The following is a 26919-nucleotide window of genomic DNA, read 5'->3' on the forward strand; positions in this document are numbered from 1 at the left end:
GCCGGCAACCGGACGTCAAAGTGGAAAAGCAGCAAGTGAGAGGCCTGTCTCTGCCTACGGCCACACCACCCTGAACACGCCCGATCTTGTCTGATCTTGGAAGCTAAGCAGGGTTGGGCCTGGTTAGTACTTGGATGGGAGACCGCCTGGGAATACCAGGTGCTGTAGGCTTTTGCCTTTTCTTACTTCCACCAGCAGGGGTCACTCTCCTCTATGCCTTTTTTCCATTCCTTTTTTCACAAGCGCACACATGCTCCTTTCTTCTTTTCATTTGCTTTCTCTCTTGCGCTATTTAATCCTTGCAAAATACCAGCATCCTTCTCATCACCGTGGGCCTCCAGCATTGTTGCTTATTTACTTTTAATACTAGGCTTCTTTTCACCAGGACCAGCGACTCCCGCATGACTGGAGGCAACCACCGCTGACCTGGAGGCAACCACCGGTAACCTGGAGGCCAGTTTACAGCACAACCCAAGCAAAACACCTTTGCAGGCCACACGACCCCCCCGAAGAGCAGCTCAAATTCACTCGCAACCATCTCACCCTCTTCCTTCATTCACTCCTGGGCGTTTCGCTCCACCCCAAGTTGCGGGTCCAGCTTGCTCTTTCTGTCACATCCCCGCGATGAACGGTTTAGCCTGCAGGAGACCCTGCGCCGAGCCATTTTTAAACACATCTGATGCGGCAGGTGTTTCATTGCTCAACAAACAACACCTATAGGGACGGCACAGCCTATGCATCGGTCCTTCGGAGACCGCCCCAGAACGGCCAGAGTTCTCGTCCCCACGCGAGCCTGAGGAAGGCTGGCCAGGCGATGGGCCAAGCAGCGTCTACTGGCCATACCACCGTGGATACGTCCGATCTCGGAAGCAAAGCAGAGATGGGTTCGGAAATACTTGGTTGGGACACCTCCTGAGAACACCAGGTATTGTAGACAATTTTGATGACGTTTTGCCATCTTGCCCAGCTCGGCTAGCATTGAGTGGCGCCTTGCTGGACACCGACCTTACGTAAAGTAGAGGCTGGAAGTCCCAAGCATCCCAAGCCCCCCAAGACCTCTAAGATAAGGACGCAACCCCGCCGCCTCTACCAGGCCTCACACCGAGCTCCTTGCCACGGCTAGGAGTGCTTATTGACCCCGCAGCCGGCCGTATGCAAATGATGGCGTTAAAAGCATCTCGCGCTGTGAAGGGGCCAGGCTTTCAGCAGCTGCCCAGGGGATGGTTTTAGAGGGCGACCGCCTAACGAGGGCCAGCAGAAGTAACGTCTTCTTCTTCAAAGAATCTTGTGTAACTAACCCAATCAGACAGCTGCCCAGGAGCTAACCTCAGTGCTAGGAAGGAGCGGGAGGGAATTGAGGGGGTGGTTCCTGCTAAGGCCCTGAAATAATAATAAGACAGGCAGGAGAGTCTGACGCATGGTGGCGGAAAAGCTGCAGGTGCAAATAGGGAATGTGGTCTCGTGCGAGCAACTTGTGCATGCTCGCTGTGTGTGAGTGTGCGCTTCCTAGGTACGGCGCGCTGCAGACAGTCAAAAGGGTTGCTCCCTTTCATTAAAAGTTAATCCCCGGCTGCAGGCTATTAGAAAGCAACTAACCGCGCTCTACTCACCCTACCCAGGTCTACCGGTGAGTCTCGCCGCTGCTCCCGGCCTGTGGCATTGGCCGCGACGCTGACGTTCCGTCGACAGCGCGGCAGCCGATCAGTGAGCTCAGCGGCTCTGAGCGGGGCGTTCTGTCTACAAGACCTTTTTAAGGAGCCAGCAAAAAAGTGAAGAGAAAGGAAAGCACAAAAGCACCTTGTCTTACTAAGCACTGGAAAGGGCAGCCGGCAACAGGACGTCACAGTAGAAAAGCAGCAAGTGAGAGGCCTGTCTCTGCCTACGGCCACACCACCCTGAACACGCCCGATCTCGTCTGATCTCGGAAGCTAAGCAGGGTCGGGCCTGGTTAGTACTTGGATGGGAGACCGCCTGGGAATACCAGGTGCTGTAGGCTTTTGCCTTTTCTTACTTCCACCAGCAGGGGTCACTCTCCTCTATGCCTTTTTTCCATTCCTTTTTTCACAAGCGCACACATGCTCCTTTCTTCTTTTCATTTGCTTTCTCTCTTGCGCTATTTAATCCTTGCAAAATACCAACATCCTTCTCATCACCGTGGGCCTCCAGCATTGTTGCTTATTTACTTTTAATACTAGGCTTCTTTTCACCAGGACCAGCGACTCCCGCATGACTGGAGGCAACCACCGCTGACCTGGAGGCAACCACCGGTAACCTGGAGGCCAGTTTACAGCACAACCCAAGCAAAACACCTTTGCAGGCCACACGACCACCCCGAAGAGCAGCTCAAATTCACTCGCAACCATCTCACCCTCTTCCTTCATTCACTCCTGGGCGTTTCGCTCCACCCCAAGTTGCGGGTCCAGCTTGCTCTTTCTGTCACATCCCCGCGATGAACGGTTTAGCCTGCAGGAGACCCTGCGCCGAGCCATTTTTAAACACATCTGATGCGGCAGGTGTTTCATTGCTCAACAAACAACACCTATAGGGACGGCACAGCCTATGCATCGGTCCTTCGGAGACCGCCCCAGAACGGCCAGAGTTCTCGTCCCCACGCGAGCCTGAGGAAGGCTGGCCGGGCGATGGGCCAAGCAGCGTCTACTGGCCATACCACCTTGGATACGTCCGATCTCGGAAGCAAAGCAGAGATGGGTTCGGAAATACTTGGTTGGGACACCTCCTGAGAACACCAGGTATTGTAGACAATTTTGATGACGTTTTGCCATCTTGCCCAGCTCGGCTAGCATTGAGTGGCGCCTTGCTGGACACCGACCTTACGTAAAGTAGAGGCTGGAAGTCCCAAGCATCCCAAGCCCCCCAAGACCTCTAAGATAAGGACGCAACCCCGCCGCCTCTACCAGGCCTCACACTGAGCTCCTTGCCACGGCTAGGAGTGCTTATTGACCCCGCAGCCGGCCGTATGCAAATGATGGCGTTAAAAGCATCTCGCGCTGTGAAGGGGCCAGGCTTTCAGCAGCTGCCCAGGGGATGGTTTTAGAGGGCGACCGCCTAACGAGGGCCAGCAGAAGTAACGTCTTCTTCTTCAAAGAATCTTGTGTAACTAACCCAATCAGACAGCTGCCCAGGAGCTAACCTCAGTGCTAGGAAGGAGCGGGAGGGAATTGAGGGGGTGGTTCCTGCTAAGGCCCTGAAATAATAATAAGACAGGCAGGAGAGTCTGACGCATGGTGGCGGAAAAGCTGCAGGTGCAAATAGGGAATGTGGTCTCGTGCGAGCAACTTGTGCATGCTCGCTGTGTGTGAGTGTGCGCTTCCTAGGTACGGCGCGCTGCAGACAGTCAAAAGGGTTGCTCCCTTTCATTAAAAGTTAATCCCCGGCTGCAGGCTATTAGAAAGCAACTAACCGCGCTCTACTCACCCTACCCAGGTCTACCGGTGAGTCTCGCCGCTGCTCCCGGCCTGTGGCATTGGCCGCGACGCTGACGTTCCGTCGACAGCGCGGCAGCCGATCAGTGAGCTCAGCGGCTCTGAGCGGGGCGTTCTGTCTACAAGACCTTTTTAAGGAGCCAGCAAAAAAGTGAAGAGAAAGGAAAGCACAAAAGCACCTTGTCTTACTAAGCACAGGAAAGGGCAGCCGGCAACCGGACGTCAAAGTGGAAAAGCAGCAAGTGAGAGGCCTGTCTCTGCCTACGGCCACACCACCCTGAACACGCCCGATCTCGTCTGATCTCGGAAGCTAAGCAGGGTTGGGCCTGGTTAGTACTTGGATGGGAGACCGCCTGGGAATACCAGGTGCTGTAGGCTTTTGCCTTTTCTTACTTCCACCAGCAGGGGTCACTCTCCTCTATGCCTTTTTTCCATTCCTTTTTTCACAAGCGCACACATGCTCCTTTCTTCTTTTCATTTGCTTTCTCTCTTGCGCTATTTAATCCTTGCAAAATACCAGCATCCTTCTCATCACCGTGGGCCTCCAGCATTGTTGCTTATTTACTTTTAATACTAGGCTTCTTTTCACCAGGACCAGCGACTCCCGCATGACTGGAGGCAACCACCGCTGACCTGGAGGCAACCACCGGTAACCTGGAGGCCAGTTTACAGCACAACCCAAGCAAAACACCTTTGCAGGCCACACGACCCCCCCGAAGAGCAGCTCAAATTCACTCGCAACCATCTCACCCTCTTCCTTCATTCACTCCTGGGCGTTTCGCTCCACCCCAAGTTGCGGGTCCAGCTTGCTCTTTCTGTCACATCCCCGCGATGAACGGTTTAGCCTGCAGGAGACCCTGCGCCGAGCCATTTTTAAACACATCTGATGCGGCAGGTGTTTCATTGCTCAACAAACAACACCTATAGGGACGGCACAGCCTATGCATCGGTCCTTCGGAGACCGCCCCAGAACGGCCAGAGTTCTCGTCCCCACGCGAGCCTGAGGAAGGCTGGCCGGGCGATGGGCCAAGCAGCGTCTACTGGCCATACCACCTTGGATACGTCCGATCTCGGAAGCAAAGCAGAGATGGGTTCGGAAATACTTGGTTGGGACACCTCCTGAGAACACCAGGTATTGTAGACAATTTTGATGACGTTTTACCATCTTGCCCAGCTCGGCTAGCATTGAGTGGCGCCTTGCTGGACACCGACCTTACGTAAAGTAGAGGCTGGAAGTCCCAAGCATCCCAAGCCCCCCAAGACCTCTAAGATAAGGACGCAACCCCGCCGCCTCTACCAGGCCTCACACCGAGCTCCTTGCCACGGCTAGGAGTGCTTATTGACCCCGCAGCCGGCCGTATGCAAATGATGGCGTTAAAAGCATCTCGCGCTGTGAAGGGGCCAGGCTTTCAGCAGCTGCCCAGGGGATGGCTTTAGAGGGCGACCGCCTAACGAGGGCCAGCAGAAGTAACGTCTTCTTCTTCAAAGAATCTTGTGTAACTAACCCAATCAGACAGCTGCCCAGGAGCTAACCTCAGTGCTAGGAAGGAGCGGGAGGGAATTGAGGGGGTGGTTCCTGCTAAGGCCCTGAAATAATAATAAGACAGGCAGGAGAGTCTGACGCATGGTGGCGGAAAAGCTGCAGGTGCAAATAGGGAATGTGGTCTCGTGCGAGCAACTTGTGCATGCTCGCTGTGTGTGAGTGTGCGCTTCCTAGGTACGGCGCGCTGCAGACAGTCAAAAGGGTTGCTCCCTTTCATTAAAAGTTAATCCCCGGCTGCAGGCTATTAGAAAGCAACTAACCGCGCTCTACTCACCCTACCCAGGTCTACCGGTGAGTCTCGCCGCTGCTCCCGGCCTGTGGCATTGGCCGCGACGCTGACGTTCCGTCGACAGCGCGGCAGCCGATCAGTGAGCTCAGCGGCTCTGAGCGGGGCGTTCTGTCTACAAGACCTTTTTAAGGAGCCAGCAAAAAAGTGAAGAGAAAAGAAAGCACAAAAGCACCTTGTCTTACTAAGCACTGGAAAGGGCAGCCGGCAACCGGACGTCAAAGTGGAAAAGCAGCAAGTGAGAGGCCTGTCTCTGCCTACGGCCACACCACCCTGAACACGCCCGATCTCGTCTGATCTTGGAAGCTAAGCAGGGTCGGGCCTGGTTAGTACTTGGATGGGAGACCGCCTGGGAATACCAGGTGCTGTAGGCTTTTGCCTTTTCTTACTTCCACCAGCAGGGGTCACTCTCCTCTATGCCTTTTTTCCATTCCTTTTTTCACAAGCGCACACATGCTCCTTTCTTCTTTTCATTTGCTTTCTCTCTTGCGCTATTTAATCCTTGCAAAATACCAGCATCCTTCTCATCACCGTGGGCCTCCAGCATTGTTGCTTATTTACTTTTAATACTAGGCTTCTTTTCACCAGGACCAGCGACTCCCGCATGACTGGAGGCAACCACCGCTGACCTGGAGGCAACCACCGGTAACCTGGAGGCCAGTTTACAGCACAACCCAAGCAAAACACCTTTGCAGGCCACACGACCCCCCCGAAGAGCAGCTCAAATTCACTCGCAACCATCTCACCCTCTTCCTTCATTCACTCCTGGGCGTTTCGCTCCACCCCAAGTTGCGGGTCCAGCTTGCTCTTTCTGTCACATCCCCGCGATGAACGGTTTAGCCTGCAGGAGACCCTGCGCCGAGCCATTTTTAAACACATCTGATGCGGCAGGTGTTTCATTGCTCAACAAACAACACCTATGGGGACGGCACAGCCTATGCATCGGTCCTTCGGAGACCGCCCCAGAACGGCCAGAGTTCTCGTCCCCACGCGAGCCTGAGGAAGGCTGGCCGGGCGATGGGCCAAGCAGCGTCTACTGGCCATACCACCTTGGATACGTCCGATCTCGGAAGCAAAGCAGAGATGGGTTCGGAAATACTTGGTTGGGACACCTCCTGAGAACACCAGGTATTGTAGACAATTTTGATGACGTTTTGCCATCTTGCCCAGCTCGGCTAGCATTGAGTGGCGCCTTGCTGGACACCGACCTTACGTAAAGTAGAGGCTGGAAGTCCCAAGCATCCCAAGCCCCCCAAGACCTCTAAGATAAGGACGCAACCCCGCCGCCTCTACCAGACCTCACACCGAGCTCCTTGCCACGGCTAGGAGCGCTTATTGACCCCGCAGCCGGCCGTATGCAAATGATGGCGTTAAAAGCATCTCGCGCTGTGAAGGGGCCAGGCTTTCAGCAGCTGCCCAGGGGATGGTTTTAGAGGGCGACCGCCTAACGAGGGCCAGCAGAAGTAACGTCTTCTTCTTCAAAGAATCTTGTGTAACTAACCCAATCAGACAGCTGCCCAGGAGCTAACCTCAGTGCTAGGAAGGAGCGGGAGGGAATTGAGGGGGTGGTTCCTGCTAAGGCCCTGAAATAATAATAAGACAGGCAGGAGAGTCTGACGCATGGTGGCGGAAAAGCTGCAGGTGCAAATAGGGAATGTGGTCTCGTGCGAGCAACTTGTGCATGCTCGCTGTGTGTGAGTGTGCGCTTCCTAGGTACGGCGCGCTGCAGACAGTCAAAAGGGTTGCTCCCTTTCATTAAAAGTTAATCCCCGGCTGCAGGCTATTAGAAAGCAACTAACCGCGCTCTACTCACCCTACCCAGGTCTACCGGTGAGTCTCGCCGCTGCTCCCGGCCTGTGGCATTGGCCGCGACGCTGACGTTCCGTCGACAGCGCGGCAGCCGATCAGTGAGCTCAGCGGCTCTGAGCGGGGCGTTCTGTCTACAAGACCTTTTTAAGGAGCCAGCAAAAAAGTGAAGAGAAAAGAAAGCACAAAAGCACCTTGTCTTACTAAGCACTGGAAAGGGCAGCCGGCAACCGGACGTCAAAGTGGAAAAGCAGCAAGTGAGATGCCTGTCTCTGCCTACGGCCACACCACCCTGAACACGCCCGATCTTGTCTGATCTCGGAAGCTAAGCAGGGTCAGGCCTGGTTAGTACTTGGATGGGAGACCGCCTGGGAATACCAGGTGCTGTAGGCTTTTGCCTTTTCTTACTTCCACCAGCAGGGGTCACTCTCCTCTATGCCTTTTTTCCATTCCTTTTTTCACAAGCGCACACATGCTCCTTTCTTCTTTTCATTTGCTTTCTCTCTTGCGCTATTTAATCCTTGCAAAATACCAGCATCCTTCTCATCACCGTGGGCCTCCAGCATTGTTGCTTATTTACTTTTAATACTAGGCTTCTTTTCACCAGGACCAGCGACTCCCGCATGACTGGAGGCAACCACCGCTGACCTGGAGGCAACCACCGGTAACCTGGAGGCCAGTTTACAGCACAACCCAAGCAAAACACCTTTGCAGGCCACACGACCCCCCCGAAGAGCAGCTCAAATTCACTCGCAACCATCTCACCCTCTTCCTTCATTCACTCCTGGGCGTTTCGCTCCACCCCAAGTTGCGGGTCCAGCTTGCTCTTTCTGTCACATCCCCGCGATGAACGGTTTAGCCTGCAGGAGACCCTGCGCCGAGCCATTTTTAAACACATCTGATGCGGCAGGTGTTTCATTGCTCAACAAACAACACCTATAGGGACGGCACAGCCTATGCATCGGTCCTTCGGAGACCGCCCCAGAACGGCCAGAGTTCTCGTCCCCACGCGAGCCTGAGGAAGGCTGGCCAGGCGATGGGCCAAGCAGCGTCTACTGGCCATACCACCGTGGATACGTCCGATCTCGGAAGCAAAGCAGAGATGGGTTCGGAAATACTTGGTTGGGACACCTCCTGAGAACACCAGGTATTGTAGACAATTTTGATGACGTTTTGCCATCTTGCCCAGCTCGGCTAGCATTGAGTGGCGCCTTGCAGGACACCGACCTTACGTAAAGTAGAGGCTGGAAGTCCCAAGCATCCCAAGCCCCCCAAGACCTCTAAGATAAGGACGCAACCCCGCCGCCTCTACCAGGCCTCACACCGAGCTCCTTGCCACGGCTAGGAGTGCTTATTGACCCCGCAGCCGGCCGTATGCAAATGATGGCGTTAAAAGCATCTCGCGCTGTGAAGGGGCCAGGCTTTCAGCAGCTGCCCAGGGGATGGTTTTAGAGGGCGACCGCCTAACGAGGGCCAGCAGAAGTAACGTCTTCTTCTTCAAAGAATCTTGTGTAACTAACCCAATCAGACAGCTGCCCAGGAGCTAACCTCAGTGCTAGGAAGGAGCGGGAGGGAATTGAGGGGGTGGTTCCTGCTAAGGCCCTGAAATAATAATAAGACAGGCAGGAGAGTCTGACGCATGGTGGCGGAAAAGCTGCAGGTGCAAATAGGGAATGTGGTCTCGTGCGAGCAACTTGTGCATGCTCGCTGTGTGTGAGTGTGCGCTTCCTAGGTACGGCGCGCTGCAGACAGTCAAAAGGGTTGCTCCCTTTCATTAAAAGTTAATCCCCGGCTGCAGGCTATTAGAAAGCAACTAACCGCGCTCTACTCACCCTACCCAGGTCTACCGGTGAGTCTCGCCGCTGCTCCCGGCCTGTGGCATTGGCCGCGACGCTGACGTTCCGTCGACAGCGCGGCAGCCGATCAGTGAGCTCAGCGGCTCTGAGCGGGGCGTTCTGTCTACAAGACCTTTTTAAGGAGCCAGCAAAAAAGTGAAGAGAAAGGAAAGCACAAAAGCACCTTGTCTTACTAAGCACTGGAAAGGGCAGCCGGCAACCGGACGTCAAAGTGGAAAAGCAGCAAGTGAGAGGCCTGTCTCTGCCTACGGCCACACCACCCTGAACACGCCCGATCTTGTCTGATCTCGGAAGCTAAGCAGGGTTGGGCCTGGTTAGTACTTGGATGGGAGACCGCCTGGGAATACCAGGTGCTGTAGGCTTTTGCCTTTTCTTACTTCCACCAGCAGGGGTCACTCTCCTCTATGCCTTTTTTCCATTCCTTTTTTCACAAGCGCACACATGCTCCTTTCTTCTTTTCATTTGCTTTCTCTCTTGCGCTATTTAATCCTTGCAAAATACCAACATCCTTCTCATCACCGTGGGCCTCCAGCATTGTTGCTTATTTACTTTTAATACTAGGCTTCTTTTCACCAGGACCAGCGACTCCCGCATGACTGGAGGCAACCACCGCTGACCTGGAGGCAACCACCGGTAACCTGGAGGCCAGTTTACAGCACAACCCAAGCAAAACACCTTTGCAGGCCACACGACCACCCCGAAGAGCAGCTCAAATTCACTCGCAACCATCTCACCCTCTTCTTTCATTCACTCCTGGGCGTTTCGCTCCACCCCAAGTTGCGGGTCCAGCTTGCTCTTTCTGTCACATCCCCGCGATGAACGGTTTAGCCTGCAGGAGACCCTGCGCCGAGCCATTTTTAAACACATCTGATGCGGCAGGTGTTTCATTGCTCAACAAACAACACCTATAGGGACGGCACAGCCTATGCATCGGTCCTTCGGAGACCGCCCCAGAACGGCCAGAGTTCTCGTCCCCACGCGAGCCTGAGGAAGGCTGGCCAGGCGATGGGCCAAGCAGCGTCTACTGGCCATACCACCGTGGATACGTCCGATCTCGGAAGCAAAGCAGAGATGGGTTCGGAAATACTTGGTTGGGACACCTCCTGAGAACACCAGGTATTGTAGACAATTTTGATGACGTTTTGCCATCTTGCCCAGCTCGGCTAGCATTGAGTGGCGCCTTGCTGGACACCGACCTTACGTAAAGTAGAGGCTGGAAGTCCCAAGCATCCCAAGCCCCCCAAGACCTCTAAGATAAGGACGCAACCCCGCCGCCTCTACCAGGCCTCACACTGAGCTCCTTGCCACGGCTAGGAGTGCTTATTGACCCCGCAGCCGGCCGTATGCAAATGATGGCGTTAAAAGCATCTCGCGCTGTGAAGGGGCCAGGCTTTCAGCAGCTGCCCAGGGGATGGTTTTAGAGGGCGACCGCCTAACGAGGGCCAGCAGAAGTAACGTCTTCTTCTTCAAAGAATCTTGTGTAACTAACCCAATCAGACAGCTGCCCAGGAGCTAACCTCAGTGCTAGGAAGGAGCGGGAGGGAATTGAGGGGGTGGTTCCTGCTAAGGCCCTGAAATAATAATAAGACAGGCAGGAGAGTCTGACGCATGGTGGCGGAAAAGCTGCAGGTGCAAATAGGGAATGTGGTCTCGTGCGAGCAACTTGTGCATGCTCGCTGTGTGTGAGTGTGCGCTTCCTAGGTACGGCGCGCTGCAGACAGTCAAAAGGGTTGCTCCCTTTCATTAAAAGTTAATCCCCGGCTGCAGGCTATTAGAAAGCAACTAACCGCGCTCTACTCACCCTACCCAGGTCTACCGGTGAGTCTCGCCGCTGCTCCCGGCCTGTGGCATTGGCCGCGACGCTGACGTTCCGTCGACAGCGCGGCAGCCGATCAGTGAGCTCAGCGGCTCTGAGCGGGGCGTTCTGTCTACAAGACCTTTTTAAGGAGCCAGCAAAAAAGTGAAGAGAAAGGAAAGCACAAAAGCACCTTGTCTTACTAAGCACAGGAAAGGGCAGCCGGCAACCGGACGTCAAAGTGGAAAAGCAGCAAGTGAGAGGCCTGTCTCTGCCTACGGCCACACCACCCTGAACACGCCCGATCTCGTCTGATCTCGGAAGCTAAGCAGGGTTGGGCCTGGTTAGTACTTGGATGGGAGACCGCCTGGGAATACCAGGTGCTGTAGGCTTTTGCCTTTTCTTACTTCCACCAGCAGGGGTCACTCTCCTCTATGCCTTTTTTCCATTCCTTTTTTCACAAGCGCACACATGCTCCTTTCTTCTTTTCATTTGCTTTCTCTCTTGCGCTATTTAATCCTTGCAAAATACCAGCATCCTTCTCATCACCGTGGGCCTCCAGCATTGTTGCTTATTTACTTTTAATACTAGGCTTCTTTTCACCAGGACCAGCGACTCCCGCATGACTGGAGGCAACCACCGCTGACCTGGAGGCAACCACCGGTAACCTGGAGGCCAGTTTACAGCACAACCCAAGCAAAACACCTTTGCAGGCCACACGACCCCCCCGAAGAGCAGCTCAAATTCACTCGCAACCATCTCACCCTCTTCCTTCATTCACTCCTGGGCGTTTCGCTCCACCCCAAGTTGCGGGTCCAGCTTGCTCTTTCTGTCACATCCCCGCGATGAACGGTTTAGCCTGCAGGAGACCCTGCGCCGAGCCATTTTTAAACACATCTGATGCGGCAGGTGTTTCATTGCTCAACAAACAACACCTATAGGGACGGCACAGCCTATGCATCGGTCCTTCGGAGACCGCCCCAGAACGGCCAGAGTTCTCGTCCCCACGCGAGCCTGAGGAAGGCTGGCCGGGCGATGGGCCAAGCAGCGTCTACTGGCCATACCATCTTGGATACGTCCGATCTCGGAAGCAAAGCAGAGATGGGTTCGGAAATACTTGGTTGGGACACCTCCTGAGAACACCAGGTATTGTAGACAATTTTGATGACGTTTTGCCATCTTGCCCAGCTCGGCTAGCATTGAGTGGCGCCTTGCTGGACACCGACCTTACGTAAAGTAGAGGCTGGAAGTCCCAAGCATCCCAAGCCCCCCAAGACCTCTAAGATAAGGACGCAACCCCGCCGCCTCTACCAGGCCTCACACCGAGCTCCTTGCCACGGCTAGGAGTGCTTATTGACCCCGCAGCCGGCCGTATGCAAATGATGGCGTTAAAAGCATCTCGCGCTGTGAAGGGGCCAGGCTTTCAGCAGCTGCCCAGGGGATGGTTTTAGAGGGCGACCGCCTAACGAGGGCCAGCAGAAGTAACGTCTTCTTCTTCAAAGAATCTTGTGTAACTAACCCAATCAGACAGCTGCCCAGGAGCTAACCTCAGTGCTAGGAAGGAGCGGGAGGGAATTGAGGGGGTGGTTCCTGCTAAGGCCCTGAAATAATAATAAGACAGGCAGGAGAGTCTGACGCATGGTGGCGGAAAAGCTGCAGGTGCAAATAGGGAATGTGGTCTCGTGCGAGCAACTTGTGCATGCTCGCTGTGTGTGAGTGTGCGCTTCCTAGGTACGGCGCGCTGCAGACAGTCAAAAGGGTTGCTCCCTTTCATTAAAAGTTAATCCCCGGCTGCAGGCTATTAGAAAGCAACTAACCGCGCTCTACTCACCCTACCCAGGTCTACCGGTGAGTCTCGCCGCTGCTCCCGGCCTGTGGCATTGGCCGCGACGCTGACGTTCCGTCGACAGCGCGGCAGCCGATCAGTGAGCTCAGCGGCTCTGAGCGGGGCGTTCTGTCTACAAGACCTTTTTAAGGAGCCAGCAAAAAAGTGAAGAGAAAGGAAAGCACAAAAGCACCTTGTCTTACTAAGCACTGGAAAGGGCAGCCGGCAACCGGACGTCAAAGTGGAAAAGCAGCAAGTGAGAGGCCTGTCTCTGCCTACGGCCACACCACCCTGAACACGCCCGATCTCGTCTGATCTCGGAAGCTAAGCAGGGTTGGGCCTGGTTAGTACTTGGATGGGAGACCGCCTGGGAATACCAGGTGCTGTAGGCTTTTGCCTTTTCTTACTTCCACCAGCAGGGGTCACTCTCCTCTATGCCTTTTTTCCATTCCTTTTTTCACAAGCGCACACATGCTCCTTTCTTCTTTTCATTTGCTTTCTCTCTTGCGCTATTTAATCCTTGCAAAATACCAACATCCTTCTCATCACCGTGGGCCTCCAGCATTGTTGCTTATTTACTTTTAATACTAGGCTTCTTTTCACCAGGACCAGCGACTCCCGCATGACTGGAGGCAACCACCGCTGACCTGGAGGCAACCACCGGTAACCTGGAGGCCAGTTTACAGCACAACCCAAGCAAAACACCTTTGCAGGCCACACGACCCCCCCGAAGAGCAGCTCAAATTCACTCGCAACCATCTCACCCTCTTCCTTCATTCACTCCTGGGCGTTTCGCTCCACCCCAAGTTGCGGGTCCAGCTTGCTCTTTCTGTCACATCCCCGCGATGAACGGTTTAGCCTGCAGGAGACCCTGCGCCGAGCCATTTTTAAACACATCTGATGCGGCAGGTGTTTCATTGCTCAACAAACAACACCTATAGGGACGGCACAGCCTATGCATCGGTCCTTCGGAGACCGCCCCAGAACGGCCAGAGTTCTCGTCCCCACGCGAGCCTGAGGAAGGCTGGCCAGGCGATGGGCCAAGCAGCGTCTACTGGCCATACCACCGTGGATACGTCCGATCTCGGAAGCAAAGCAGAGATGGGTTCGGAAATACTTGGTTGGGACACCTCCTGAGAACACCAGGTATTGTAGACAATTTTGATGACGTTTTGCCATCTTGCCCAGCTCGGCTAGCATTGAGTGGCGCCTTGCTGGACACCGACCTTACGTAAAGTAGAGGCTGGAAGTCCCAAGCATCCCAAGCCCCCCAAGACCTCTAAGATAAGGACGCAACCCCGCCGCCTCTACCAGGCCTCACACCGAGCTCCTTGCCACGGCTAGGAGTGCTTATTGACCCCGCAGCCGGCCGTATGCAAATGATGGCGTTAAAAGCATCTCGCGCTGTGAAGGGGCCAGGCTTTCAGCAGTTGCCCAGGGGATGGTTTTAGAGGGCGACCGCCTAACGAGGGCCAGCAGAAGTAACGTCTTCTTCTTCAAAGAATCTTGTGTAACTAACCCAATCAGACAGCTGCCCAGGAGCTAACCTCAGTGCTAGGAAGGAGCGGGAGGGAATTGAGGGGGTGGTTCCTGCTAAGGCCCTGAAATAATAATAAGACAGGCAGGAGAGTCTGACGCATGGTGGCGGAAAAGCTGCAGGTGCAAATAGGGAATGTGGTCTCGTGCGAGCAACTTGTGCATGCTCGCTGTGTGTGAGTGTGCGCTTCCTAGGTACGGCGCGCTGCAGACAGTCAAAAGGGTTGCTCCCTTTCATTAAAAGTTAATCCCCGGCTGCAGGCTATTAGAAAGCAACTAACCGCGCTCTACTCACCCTACCCAGGTCTACCGGTGAGTCTCGCCGCTGCTCCCGGCCTGTGGCATTGGCCGCGACGCTGACGTTCCGTCGACAGCGCGGCAGCCGATCAGTGAGCTCAGCGGCTCTGAGCGGGGCGTTCTGTCTACAAGACCTTTTTAAGGAGCCAGCAAAAAAGTGAAGAGAAAGGAAAGCACAAAAGCACCTTGTCTTACTAAGCACAGGAAAGGGCAGCCGGCAACCGGACGTCAAAGTGGAAAAGCAGCAAGTGAGAGGCCTGTCTCTGCCTACGGCCACACCACCCTGAACACGCCCGATCTCGTCTGATCTCGGAAGCTAAGCAGGGTTGGGCCTGGTTAGTACTTGGATGGGAGACCGCCTGGGAATACCAGGTGCTGTAGGCTTTTGCCTTTTCTTACTTCCACCAGCAGGGGTCACTCTCCTCTATGCCTTTTTTCCATTCCTTTTTTCACAAGCGCACACATGCTCCTTTCTTCTTTTCATTTGCTTTCTCTCTTGCGCTATTTAATCCTTGCAAAATACCAACATCCTTCTCATCACCGTGGGCCTCCAGCATTGTTGCTTATTTACTTTTAATACTAGGCTTCTTTTCACCAGGACCAGCGACTCCCGCATGACTGGAGGCAACCACCGCTGACCTGGAGGCAACCACCGGTAACCTGGAGGCCAGTTTACAGCACAACCCAAGCAAAACACCTTTGCAGGCCACACGACCACCCCGAAGAGCAGCTCAAATTCACTCGCAACCATCTCACCCTCTTCCTTCATTCACTCCTGGGCGTTTCGCTCCACCCCAAGTTGCGGGTCCAGCTTGCTCTTTCTGTCACATCCCCGCGATGAACGGTTTAGCCTGCAGGAGACCCTGCGCCGAGCCATTTTTAAACACATCTGATGCGGCAGGTGTTTCATTGCTCAACAAACAACACCTATAGGGACGGCACAGCCTATGCATCGGTCCTTCGGAGACCGCCCCAGAACGGCCAGAGTTCTCGTCCCCACGCGAGCCTGAGGAAGGCTGGCCGGGCGATGGGCCAAGCAGCGTCTACTGGCCATACCACCTTGGATACGTCCGATCTCGGAAGCAAAGCAGAGATGGGTTCGGAAATACTTGGTTGGGACACCTCCTGAGAACACCAGGTATTGTAGACAATTTTGATGACGTTTTACCATCTTGCCCAGCTCGGCTAGCATTGAGTGGCGCCTTGCTGGACACCGACCTTACGTAAAGTAGAGGCTGGAAGTCCCAAGCATCCCAAGCCCCCCAAGACCTCTAAGATAAGGACGCAACCCCGCCGCCTCTACCAGGCCTCACACCGAGCTCCTTGCCACGGCTAGGAGTGCTTATTGACCCCGCAGCCGGCCGTATGCAAATGATGGCGTTAAAAGCATCTCGCGCTGTGAAGGGGCCAGGCTTTCAGCAGCTGCCCAGGGGATGGCTTTAGAGGGCGACCGCCTAACGAGGGCCAGCAGAAGTAACGTCTTCTTCTTCAAAGAATCTTGTGTAACTAACCCAATCAGACAGCTGCCCAGGAGCTAACCTCAGTGCTAGGAAGGAGCGGGAGGGAATTGAGGGGGTGGTTCCTGCTAAGGCCCTGAAATAATAATAAGACAGGCAGGAGAGTCTGACGCATGGTGGCGGAAAAGCTGCAGGTGCAAATAGGGAATGTGGTCTCGTGCGAGCAACTTGTGCATGCTCGCTGTGTGTGAGTGTGCGCTTCCTAGGTACGGCGCGCTGCAGACAGTCAAAAGGGTTGCTCCCTTTCATTAAAAGTTAATCCCCGGCTGCAGGCTATTAGAAAGCAACTAACCGCGCTCTACTCACCCTACCCAGGTCTACCGGTGAGTCTCGCCGCTGCTCCCGGCCTGTGGCATTGGCCGCGACGCTGACGTTCCGTCGACAGCGCGGCAGCCGATCAGTGAGCTCAGCGGCTCTGAGCGGGGCGTTCTGTCTACAAGACCTTTTTAAGGAGCCAGCAAAAAAGTGAAGAGAAAAGAAAGCACAAAAGCACCTTGTCTTACTAAGCACTGGAAAGGGCAGCCGGCAACCGGACGTCAAAGTGGAAAAGCAGCAAGTGAGAGGCCTGTCTCTGCCTACGGCCACACCACCCTGAACACGCCCGATCTCGTCTGATCTTGGAAGCTAAGCAGGGTCGGGCCTGGTTAGTACTTGGATGGGAGACCGCCTGGGAATACCAGGTGCTGTAGGCTTTTGCCTTTTCTTACTTCCACCAGCAGGGGTCACTCTCCTCTATGCCTTTTTTCCATTCCTTTTTTCACAAGCGCACACATGCTCCTTTCTTCTTTTCATTTGCTTTCTCTCTTGCGCTATTTAATCCTTGCAAAATACCAGCATCCTTCTCATCACCGTGGGCCTCCAGCATTGTTGCTTATTTACTTTTAATACTAGGCTTCTTTTCACCAGGACCAGCGACTCCCGCATGACTGGAGGCAACCACCGCTGACCTGGAGGCAACCACCGGTAACCTGGAGGCCAGTTTACAGCACAACCCAAGCAAAACACCTTTGCAGGCCACACGACCCCCCCGAAGAGCAGCTCAAATTCACTCGCAACCATCTCACCCTCTTCCTTCATTCACTCCTGGGCGTTTCGCTCCACCCCAAGTTGCGGGTCCAGCTTGCTCTTTCTGTCACATCCCCGCGATGAACGGTTTAGCCTGCAGGAGACCCTGCGCCGAGCCATTTTTAAACACATCTGATGCGGCAGGTGTTTCATTGCTCAACAAACAACACCTATGGGGACGGCACAGCCTATGCATCGGTCCTTCGGAGACCGCCCCAGAACGGCCAGAGTTCTCGTCCCCACGCGAGCCTGAGGAAGGCTGGCCGGGCGATGGGCCAAGCAGCGTCTACTGGCCATACCACCTTGGATACGTCCGATCTCGGAAGCAAAGCAGAGATGGGTTCGGAAATACTTGGTTGGGACACCTCCTGAGAACACCAGGTATTGTAGACAATTTTGATGACGTTTTGCCATCTTGCCCAGCTCGGCTAGCATTGAGTGGCGCCTTGCTGGACACCGACCTTACGTAAAGTAGAGGCTGGAAGTCCCAAGCATCCCAAGCCCCCCAAGACCTCTAAGATAAGGACGCAACCCCGCCGCCTCTACCAGACCTCACACCGAGCTCCTTGCCACGGCTAGGAGCGCTTATTGACCCCGCAGCCGGCCGTATGCAAATGATGGCGTTAAAAGCATCTCGCGCTGTGAAGGGGCCAGGCTTTCAGCAGCTGCCCAGGGGATGGTTTTAGAGGGCGACCGCCTAACGAGGGCCAGCAGAAGTAACGTCTTCTTCTTCAAAGAATCTTGTGTAACTAACCCAATCAGACAGCTGCCCAGGAGCTAACCTCAGTGCTAGGAAGGAGCGGGAGGGAATTGAGGGGGTGGTTCCTGCTAAGGCCCTGAAATAATAATAAGACAGGCAGGAGAGTCTGACGCATGGTGGCGGAAAAGCTGCAGGTGCAAATAGGGAATGTGGTCTCGTGCGAGCAACTTGTGCATGCTCGCTGTGTGTGAGTGTGCGCTTCCTAGGTACGGCGCGCTGCAGACAGTCAAAAGGGTTGCTCCCTTTCATTAAAAGTTAATCCCCGGCTGCAGGCTATTAGAAAGCAACTAACCGCGCTCTACTCACCCTACCCAGGTCTACCGGTGAGTCTCGCCGCTGCTCCCGGCCTGTGGCATTGGCCGCGACGCTGACGTTCCGTCGACAGCGCGGCAGCCGATCAGTGAGCTCAGCGGCTCTGAGCGGGGCGTTCTGTCTACAAGACCTTTTTAAGGAGCCAGCAAAAAAGTGAAGAGAAAAGAAAGCACAAAAGCACCTTGTCTTACTAAGCACTGGAAAGGGCAGCCGGCAACCGGACGTCAAAGTGGAAAAGCAGCAAGTGAGATGCCTGTCTCTGCCTACGGCCACACCACCCTGAACACGCCCGATCTTGTCTGATCTCGGAAGCTAAGCAGGGTCAGGCCTGGTTAGTACTTGGATGGGAGACCGCCTGGGAATACCAGGTGCTGTAGGCTTTTGCCTTTTCTTACTTCCACCAGCAGGGGTCACTCTCCTCTATGCCTTTTTTCCATTCCTTTTTTCACAAGCGCACACATGCTCCTTTCTTCTTTTCATTTGCTTTCTCTCTTGCGCTATTTAATCCTTGCAAAATACCAGCATCCTTCTCATCACCGTGGGCCTCCAGCATTGTTGCTTATTTACTTTTAATACTAGGCTTCTTTTCACCAGGACCAGCGACTCCCGCATGACTGGAGGCAACCACCGCTGACCTGGAGGCAACCACCGGTAACCTGGAGGCCAGTTTACAGCACAACCCAAGCAAAACACCTTTGCAGGCCACACGACCCCCCCGAAGAGCAGCTCAAATTCACTCGCAACCATCTCACCCTCTTCCTTCATTCACTCCTGGGCGTTTCGCTCCACCCCAAGTTGCGGGTCCAGCTTGCTCTTTCTGTCACATCCCCGCGATGAACGGTTTAGCCTGCAGGAGACCCTGCGCCGAGCCATTTTTAAACACATCTGATGCGGCAGGTGTTTCATTGCTCAACAAACAACACCTATAGGGACGGCACAGCCTATGCATCGGTCCTTCGGAGACCGCCCCAGAACGGCCAGAGTTCTCGTCCCCACGCGAGCCTGAGGAAGGCTGGCCAGGCGATGGGCCAAGCAGCGTCTACTGGCCATACCACCGTGGATACGTCCGATCTCGGAAGCAAAGCAGAGATGGGTTCGGAAATACTTGGTTGGGACACCTCCTGAGAACACCAGGTATTGTAGACAATTTTGATGACGTTTTGCCATCTTGCCCAGCTCGGCTAGCATTGAGTGGCGCCTTGCAGGACACCGACCTTACGTAAAGTAGAGGCTGGAAGTCCCAAGCATCCCAAGCCCCCCAAGACCTCTAAGATAAGGACGCAACCCCGCCGCCTCTACCAGGCCTCACACCGAGCTCCTTGCCACGGCTAGGAGTGCTTATTGACCCCGCAGCCGGCCGTATGCAAATGATGGCGTTAAAAGCATCTCGCGCTGTGAAGGGGCCAGGCTTTCAGCAGCTGCCCAGGGGATGGTTTTAGAGGGCGACCGCCTAACGAGGGCCAGCAGAAGTAACGTCTTCTTCTTCAAAGAATCTTGTGTAACTAACCCAATCAGACAGCTGCCCAGGAGCTAACCTCAGTGCTAGGAAGGAGCGGGAGGGAATTGAGGGGGTGGTTCCTGCTAAGGCCCTGAAATAATAATAAGACAGGCAGGAGAGTCTGACGCATGGTGGCGGAAAAGCTGCAGGTGCAAATAGGGAATGTGGTCTCGTGCGAGCAACTTGTGCATGCTCGCTGTGTGTGAGTGTGCGCTTCCTAGGTACGGCGCGCTGCAGACAGTCAAAAGGGTTGCTCCCTTTCATTAAAAGTTAATCCCCGGCTGCAGGCTATTAGAAAGCAACTAACCGCGCTCTACTCACCCTACCCAGGTCTACCGGTGAGTCTCGCCGCTGCTCCCGGCCTGTGGCATTGGCCGCGACGCTGACGTTCCGTCGACAGCGCGGCAGCCGATCAGTGAGCTCAGCGGCTCTGAGCGGGGCGTTCTGTCTACAAGACCTTTTTAAGGAGCCAGCAAAAAAGTGAAGAGAAAGGAAAGCACAAAAGCACCTTGTCTTACTAAGCACTGGAAAGGGCAGCCGGCAACCGGACGTCAAAGTGGAAAAGCAGCAAGTGAGAGGCCTGTCTCTGCCTACGGCCACACCACCCTGAACACGCCCGATCTTGTCTGATCTCGGAAGCTAAGCAGGGTTGGGCCTGGTTAGTACTTGGATGGGAGACCGCCTGGGAATACCAGGTGCTGTAGGCTTTTGCCTTTTCTTACTTCCACCAGCAGGGGTCACTCTCCTCTATGCCTTTTTTCCATTCCTTTTTTCACAAGCGCACACATGCTCCTTTCTTCTTTTCATTTGCTTTCTCTCTTGCGCTATTTAATCCTTGCAAAATACCAACATCCTTCTCATCACCGTGGGCCTCCAGCATTGTTGCTTATTTACTTTTAATACTAGGCTTCTTTTCACCAGGACCAGCGACTCCCGCATGACTGGAGGCAACCACCGCTGACCTGGAGGCAACCACCGGTAACCTGGAGGCCAGTTTACAGCACAACCCAAGCAAAACACCTTTGCAGGCCACACGACCACCCCGAAGAGCAGCTCAAATTCACTCGCAACCATCTCACCCTCTTCCTTCATTCACTCCTGGGCGTTTCGCTCCACCCCAAGTTGCGGGTCCAGCTTGCTCTTTCTGTCACATCCCCGCGATGAACGGTTTAGCCTGCAGGAGACCCTGCGCCGAGCCATTTTTAAACACATCTGATGCGGCAGGTGTTTCATTGCTCAACAAACAACACCTATAGGCACGGCACAGCCTATGCATCGGTCCTTCGGAGACCGCCCCAGAACGGCCAGAGTTCTCGTCCCCACGCGAGCCTGAGGAAGGCTGGCCAGGCGATGGGCCAAGCAGCGTCTACTGGCCATACCACCGTGGATACGTCCGATCTCGGAAGCAAAGCAGAGATGGGTTCGGAAATACTTGGTTGGGACACCTCCTGAGAACACCAGGTATTGTAGACAATTTTGATGACGTTTTGCCATCTTGCCCAGCTCGGCTAGCATTGAGTGGCGCCTTGCTGGACACCGACCTTACGTAAAGTAGAGGCTGGAAGTCCCAAGCATCCCAAGCCCCCCAAGACCTCTAAGATAAGGACGCAACCCCGCCGCCTCTACCAGGCCTCACACTGAGCTCCTTGCCACGGCTAGGAGTGCTTATTGACCCCGCAGCCGGCCGTATGCAAATGATGGCGTTAAAAGCATCTCGCGCTGTGAAGGGGCCAGGCTTTCAGCAGCTGCCCAGGGGATGGTTTTAGAGGGCGACCGCCTAACGAGGGCCAGCAGAAGTAACGTCTTCTTCTTCAAAGAATCTTGTGTAACTAACCCAATCAGACAGCTGCCCAGGAGCTAACCTCAGTGCTAGGAAGGAGCGGGAGGGAATTGAGGGGGTGGTTCCTGCTAAGGCCCTGAAATAATAATAAGACAGGCAGGAGAGTCTGACGCATGGTGGCGGAAAAGCTGCAGGTGCAAATAGGGAATGTGGTCTCGTGCGAGCAACTTGTGCATGCTCGCTGTGTGTGAGTGTGCGCTTCCTAGGTACGGCGCGCTGCAGACAGTCAAAAGGGTTGCTCCCTTTCATTAAAAGTTAATCCCCGGCTGCAGGCTATTAGAAAGCAACTAACCGCGCTCTACTCACCCTACCCAGGTCTACCGGTGAGTCTCGCCGCTGCTCCCGGCCTGTGGCATTGGCCGCGACGCTGACGTTCCGTCGACAGCGCGGCAGCCGATCAGTGAGCTCAGCGGCTCTGAGCGGGGCGTTCTGTCTACAAGACCTTTTTAAGGAGCCAGCAAAAAAGTGAAGAGAAAGGAAAGCACAAAAGCACCTTGTCTTACTAAGCACAGGAAAGGGCAGCCGGCAACCGGACGTCAAAGTGGAAAAGCAGCAAGTGAGAGGCCTGTCTCTGCCTACGGCCACACCACCCTGAACACGCCCGATCTCGTCTGATCTTGGAAGCTAAGCAGGGTTGGGCCTGGTTAGTACTTGGATGGGAGACCGCCTGGGAATACCAGGTGCTGTAGGCTTTTGCCTTTTCTTACTTCCACCAGCAGGGGTCACTCTCCTCTATGCCTTTTTTCCATTCCTTTTTTCACAAGCGCACACATGCTCCTTTCTTCTTTTCATTTGCTTTCTCTCTTGCGCTATTTAATCCTTGCAAAATACCAGCATCCTTCTCATCACCGTGGGCCTCCAGCATTGTTGCTTATTTACTTTTAATACTAGGCTTCTTTTCACCAGGACCAGCGACTCCCGCATGACTGGAGGCAACCACCGCTGACCTGGAGGCAACCACCGGTAACCTGGAGGCCAGTTTACAGCACAACCCAAGCAAAACACCTTTGCAGGCCACACGACCCCCCCGAAGAGCAGCTCAAATTCACTCGCAACCATCTCACCCTCTTCCTTCATTCACTCCTGGGCGTTTCGCTCCACCCCAAGTTGCGGGTCCAGCTTGCTCTTTCTGTCACATCCCCGCGATGAACGGTTTAGCCTGCAGGAGACCCTGCGCCGAGCCATTTTTAAACACATCTGATGCGGCAGGTGTTTCATTGCTCAACAAACAACACCTATAGGGACGGCACAGCCTATGCATCGGTCCTTCGGAGACCGCCCCAGAACGGCCAGAGTTCTCGTCCCCACGCGAGCCTGAGGAAGGCTGGCCGGGCGATGGGCCAAGCAGCGTCTACTGGCCATACCATCTTGGATACGTCCGATCTCGGAAGCAAAGCAGAGATGGGTTCGGAAATACTTGGTTGGGACACCTCCTGAGAACACCAGGTATTGTAGACAATTTTGATGACGTTTTGCCATCTTGCCCAGCTCGGCTAGCATTGAGTGGCGCCTTGCTGGACACCGACCTTACGTAAAGTAGAGGCTGGAAGTCCCAAGCATCCCAAGCCCCCCAAGACCTCTAAGATAAGGACGCAACCCCGCCGCCTCTACCAGGCCTCACACCGAGCTCCTTGCCACGGCTAGGAGTGCTTATTGACCCCGCAGCCGGCCGTATGCAAATGATGGCGTTAAAAGCATCTCGCGCTGTGAAGGGGCCAGGCTTTCAGCAGCTGCCCAGGGGATGGTTTTAGAGGGCGACCGCCTAACGAGGGCCAGCAGAAGTAACGTCTTCTTCTTCAAAGAATCTTGTGTAACTAACCCAATCAGACAGCTGCCCAGGAGCTAACCTCAGTGCTAGGAAGGAGCGGGAGGGAATTGAGGGGGTGGTTCCTGCTAAGGCCCTGAAATAATAATAAGACAGGCAGGAGAGTCTGACGCATGGTGGCGGAAAAGCTGCAGGTGCAAATAGGGAATGTGGTCTCGTGCGAGCAACTTGTGCATGCTCGCTGTGTGTGAGTGTGCGCTTCCTAGGTACGGCGCGCTGCAGACAGTCAAAAGGGTTGCTCCCTTTCATTAAAAGTTAATCCCCGGCTGCAGGCTATTAGAAAGCAACTAACCGCGCTCTACTCACCCTACCCAGGTCTACCGGTGAGTCTCGCCGCTGCTCCCGGCCTGTGGCATTGGCCGCGACGCTGACGTTCCGTCGACAGCGCGGCAGCCGATCAGTGAGCTCAGCGGCTCTGAGCGGGGCGTTCTGTCTACAAGACCTTTTTAAGGAGCCAGCAAAAAAGTGAAGAGAAAGGAAAGCACAAAAGCACCTTGTCTTACTAAGCACTGGAAAGGGCAGCCGGCAACCGGACGTCAAAGTGGAAAAGCAGCAAGTGAGAGGCCTGTCTCTGCCTACGGCCACACCACCCTGAACACGCCCGATCTCGTCTGATCTCGGAAGCTAAGCAGGGTTGGGCCTGGTTAGTACTTGGATGGGAGACCGCCTGGGAATACCAGGTGCTGTAGGCTTTTGCCTTTTCTTACTTCCACCAGCAGGGGTCACTCTCCTCTATGCCTTTTTTCCATTCCTTTTTTCACAAGCGCACACATGCTCCTTTCTTCTTTTCATTTGCTTTCTCTCTTGCGCTATTTAATCCTTGCAAAATACCAACATCCTTCTCATCACCGTGGGCCTCCAGCATTGTTGCTTATTTACTTTTAATACTAGGCTTCTTTTCACCAGGACCAGCGACTCCCGCATGACTGGAGGCAACCACCGCTGACCTGGAGGCAACCACCGGTAACCTGGAGGCCAGTTTACAGCACAACCCAAGCAAAACACCTTTGCAGGCCACACGACCACCCCGAAGAGCAGCTCAAATTCACTCGCAACCATCTCACCCTCTTCCTTCATTCACTCCTGGGCGTTTCGCTCCACCCCAAGTTGCGGGTCCAGCTTGCTCTTTCTGTCACATCCCCGCGATGAACGGTTTAGCCTGCAGGAGACCCTGCGCCGAGCCATTTTTAAACACATCTGATGCGGCAGGTGTTTCATTGCTCAACAAACAACACCTATAGGGACGGCACAGCCTATGCATCGGTCCTTCGGAGACCGCCCCAGAACGGCCAGAGTTCTCGTCCCCACGCGAGCCTGAGGAAGGCTGGCCGGGCGATGGGCCAAGCAGCGTCTACTGGCCATACCACCTTGGATACGTCCGATCTCGGAAGCAAAGCAGAGATGGGTTCGGAAATACTTGGTTGGGACACCTCCTGAGAACACCAGGTATTGTAGACAATTTTGATGACGTTTTACCATCTTGCCCAGCTCGGCTAGCATTGAGTGGCGCCTTGCTGGACACCGACCTTACGTAAAGTAGAGGCTGGAAGTCCCAAGCATCCCAAGCCCCCCAAGACCTCTAAGATAAGGACGCAACCCCGCCGCCTCTACCAGGCCTCACACCGAGCTCCTTGCCACGGCTAGGAGTGCTTATTGACCCCGCAGCCGGCCGTATGCAAATGATGGCGTTAAAAGCATCTCGCGCTGTGAAGGGGCCAGGCTTTCAGCAGCTGCCCAGGGGATGGCTTTAGAGGGCGACCGCCTAACGAGGGCCAGCAGAAGTAACGTCTTCTTCTTCAAAGAATCTTGTGTAACTAACCCAATCAGACAGCTGCCCAGGAGCTAACCTCAGTGCTAGGAAGGAGCGGGAGGGAATTGAGGGGGTGGTTCCTGCTAAGGCCCTGAAATAATAATAAGACAGGCAGGAGAGTCTGACGCATGGTGGCGGAAAAGCTGCAGGTGCAAATAGGGAATGTGGTCTCGTGCGAGCAACTTGTGCATGCTCGCTGTGTGTGAGTGTGCGCTTCCTAGGTACGGCGCGCTGCAGACAGTCAAAAGGGTTGCTCCCTTTCATTAAAAGTTAATCCCCGGCTGCAGGCTATTAGAAAGCAACTAACCGCGCTCTACTCACCCTACCCAGGTCTACCGGTGAGTCTCGCCGCTGCTCCCGGCCTGTGGCATTGGCCGCGACGCTGACGTTCCGTCGACAGCGCGGCAGCCGATCAGTGAGCTCAGCGGCTCTGAGCGGGGCGTTCTGTCTACAAGACCTTTTTAAGGAGCCAGCAAAAAAGTGAAGAGAAAAGAAAGCACAAAAGCACCTTGTCTTACTAAGCACTGGAAAGGGCAGCCGGCAACCGGACGTCAAAGTGGAAAAGCAGCAAGTGAGAGGCCTGTCTCTGCCTACGGCCACACCACCCTGAACACGCCCGATCTCGTCTGATCTCGGAAGCTAAGCAGGGTCGGGCCTGGTTAGTACTTGGATGGGAGACCGCCTGGGAATACCAGGTGCTGTAGGCTTTTGCCTTTTCTTACTTCCACCAGCAGGGGTCACTCTCCTCTATGCCTTTTTTCCATTCCTTTTTTCACAAGCGCACACATGCTCCTTTCTTCTTTTCATTTGCTTTCTCTCTTGCGCTATTTAATCCTTGCAAAATACCAGCATCCTTCTCATCACCGTGGGCCTCCAGCATTGTTGCTTATTTACTTTTAATACTAGGCTTCTTTTCACCAGGACCAGCGACTCCCGCATGACTGGAGGCAACCACCGCTGACCTGGAGGCAACCACCGGTAACCTGGAGGCCAGTTTACAGCACAACCCAAGCAAAACACCTTTGCAGGCCACACGACCCCCCCGAAGAGCAGCTCAAATTCACTCGCAACCATCTCACCCTCTTCCTTCATTCACTCCTGGGCGTTTCGCTCCACCCCAAGTTGCGGGTCCAGCTTGCTCTTTCTGTCACATCCCCGCGATGAACGGTTTAGCCTGCAGGAGACCCTGCGCCGAGCCATTTTTAAACACATCTGATGCGGCAGGTGTTTCATTGCTCAACAAACAACACCTATGGGGACGGCACAGCCTATGCATCGGTCCTTCGGAGACCGCCCCAGAACGGCCAGAGTTCTCGTCCCCACGCGAGCCTGAGGAAGGCTGGCCGGGCGATGGGCCAAGCAGCGTCTACTGGCCATACCACCTTGGATACGTCCGATCTCGGAAGCAAAGCAGAGATGGGTTCGGAAATACTTGGTTGGGACACCTCCTGAGAACACCAGGTATTGTAGACAATTTTGATGACGTTTTGCCATCTTGCCCAGCTCGGCTAGCATTGAGTGGCGCCTTGCTGGACACCGACCTTACGTAAAGTAGAGGCTGGAAGTCCCAAGCATCCCAAGCCCCCCAAGACCTCTAAGATAAGGACGCAACCCCGCCGCCTCTACCAGACCTCACACCGAGCTCCTTGCCACGGCTAGGAGTGCTTATTGACCCCGCAGCCGGCCGTATGCAAATGATGGCGTTAAAAGCATCTCGCGCTGTGAAGGGGCCAGGCTTTCAGCAGCTGCCCAGGGGATGGTTTTAGAGGGCGACCGCCTAACGAGGGCCAGCAGAAGTAACGTCTTCTTCTTCAAAGAATCTTGTGTAACTAACCCAATCAGACAGCTGCCCAGGAGCTAACCTCAGTGCTAGGAAGGAGCGGGAGGGAATTGAGGGGGTGGTTC

At 54.6% G+C, this 26919-nt stretch overlaps 15 non-coding genes across 15 annotated transcripts; all 15 read left to right on the top strand.

Annotated features, from left to right (window-relative positions):
* The first annotated feature begins 52 nt into the window (after positions 1-52).
* LOC141270309 (5S ribosomal RNA) lies at positions 53-171 on the top strand. Its single transcript, XR_012321592.1, has one exon. It is a non-coding gene; the product is annotated as a 5S ribosomal RNA (ribosomal RNA).
* Positions 172-1877: 1706 nt separating this feature from the next.
* On the top strand, positions 1878-1996 carry LOC141266550 (5S ribosomal RNA). The gene has a single exon (XR_012320584.1). It is a non-coding gene; the product is annotated as a 5S ribosomal RNA (ribosomal RNA).
* A 1706-nt stretch (positions 1997-3702) lies between these two features.
* LOC141269723 (5S ribosomal RNA) lies at positions 3703-3821 on the top strand. The gene has a single exon (XR_012321534.1). It is a non-coding gene; the product is annotated as a 5S ribosomal RNA (ribosomal RNA).
* A 1706-nt stretch (positions 3822-5527) lies between these two features.
* On the top strand, positions 5528-5646 carry LOC141268171 (5S ribosomal RNA). The gene has a single exon (XR_012321377.1). It is a non-coding gene; the product is annotated as a 5S ribosomal RNA (ribosomal RNA).
* A 1706-nt stretch (positions 5647-7352) lies between these two features.
* LOC141266245 (5S ribosomal RNA) lies at positions 7353-7471 on the top strand. Its single transcript, XR_012320297.1, has one exon. It is a non-coding gene; the product is annotated as a 5S ribosomal RNA (ribosomal RNA).
* Positions 7472-9177: 1706 nt separating this feature from the next.
* LOC141267765 (5S ribosomal RNA) lies at positions 9178-9296 on the top strand. Its single transcript, XR_012321337.1, has one exon. It is a non-coding gene; the product is annotated as a 5S ribosomal RNA (ribosomal RNA).
* A 1706-nt stretch (positions 9297-11002) lies between these two features.
* LOC141269837 (5S ribosomal RNA) lies at positions 11003-11121 on the top strand. The gene has a single exon (XR_012321545.1). It is a non-coding gene; the product is annotated as a 5S ribosomal RNA (ribosomal RNA).
* A 1706-nt stretch (positions 11122-12827) lies between these two features.
* Positions 12828-12946, top strand: LOC141269953 (5S ribosomal RNA). The gene has a single exon (XR_012321556.1). It is a non-coding gene; the product is annotated as a 5S ribosomal RNA (ribosomal RNA).
* A 1706-nt stretch (positions 12947-14652) lies between these two features.
* LOC141270070 (5S ribosomal RNA) lies at positions 14653-14771 on the top strand. Its single transcript, XR_012321568.1, has one exon. It is a non-coding gene; the product is annotated as a 5S ribosomal RNA (ribosomal RNA).
* Positions 14772-16477: 1706 nt separating this feature from the next.
* On the top strand, positions 16478-16596 carry LOC141268182 (5S ribosomal RNA). Its single transcript, XR_012321378.1, has one exon. It is a non-coding gene; the product is annotated as a 5S ribosomal RNA (ribosomal RNA).
* Positions 16597-18302: 1706 nt separating this feature from the next.
* LOC141266246 (5S ribosomal RNA) lies at positions 18303-18421 on the top strand. The gene has a single exon (XR_012320298.1). It is a non-coding gene; the product is annotated as a 5S ribosomal RNA (ribosomal RNA).
* A 1706-nt stretch (positions 18422-20127) lies between these two features.
* On the top strand, positions 20128-20246 carry LOC141267777 (5S ribosomal RNA). Its single transcript, XR_012321338.1, has one exon. It is a non-coding gene; the product is annotated as a 5S ribosomal RNA (ribosomal RNA).
* A 1706-nt stretch (positions 20247-21952) lies between these two features.
* LOC141267511 (5S ribosomal RNA) lies at positions 21953-22071 on the top strand. Its single transcript, XR_012321311.1, has one exon. It is a non-coding gene; the product is annotated as a 5S ribosomal RNA (ribosomal RNA).
* Positions 22072-23777: 1706 nt separating this feature from the next.
* LOC141270185 (5S ribosomal RNA) lies at positions 23778-23896 on the top strand. Its single transcript, XR_012321580.1, has one exon. It is a non-coding gene; the product is annotated as a 5S ribosomal RNA (ribosomal RNA).
* A 1706-nt stretch (positions 23897-25602) lies between these two features.
* Positions 25603-25721, top strand: LOC141266562 (5S ribosomal RNA). Its single transcript, XR_012320595.1, has one exon. It is a non-coding gene; the product is annotated as a 5S ribosomal RNA (ribosomal RNA).
* Positions 25722-26919: the final 1198 nt, after the last annotated feature.

This window comes from Phyllobates terribilis, unplaced genomic scaffold (genome assembly GCF_046119375.1).
Source record: "Phyllobates terribilis strain yellow unplaced genomic scaffold, ASM4611937v1 Scaffold_4__5_contigs__length_816908805, whole genome shotgun sequence".
Classification (NCBI taxonomy): Eukaryota; Metazoa; Chordata; class Amphibia; order Anura; family Dendrobatidae; genus Phyllobates; species Phyllobates terribilis.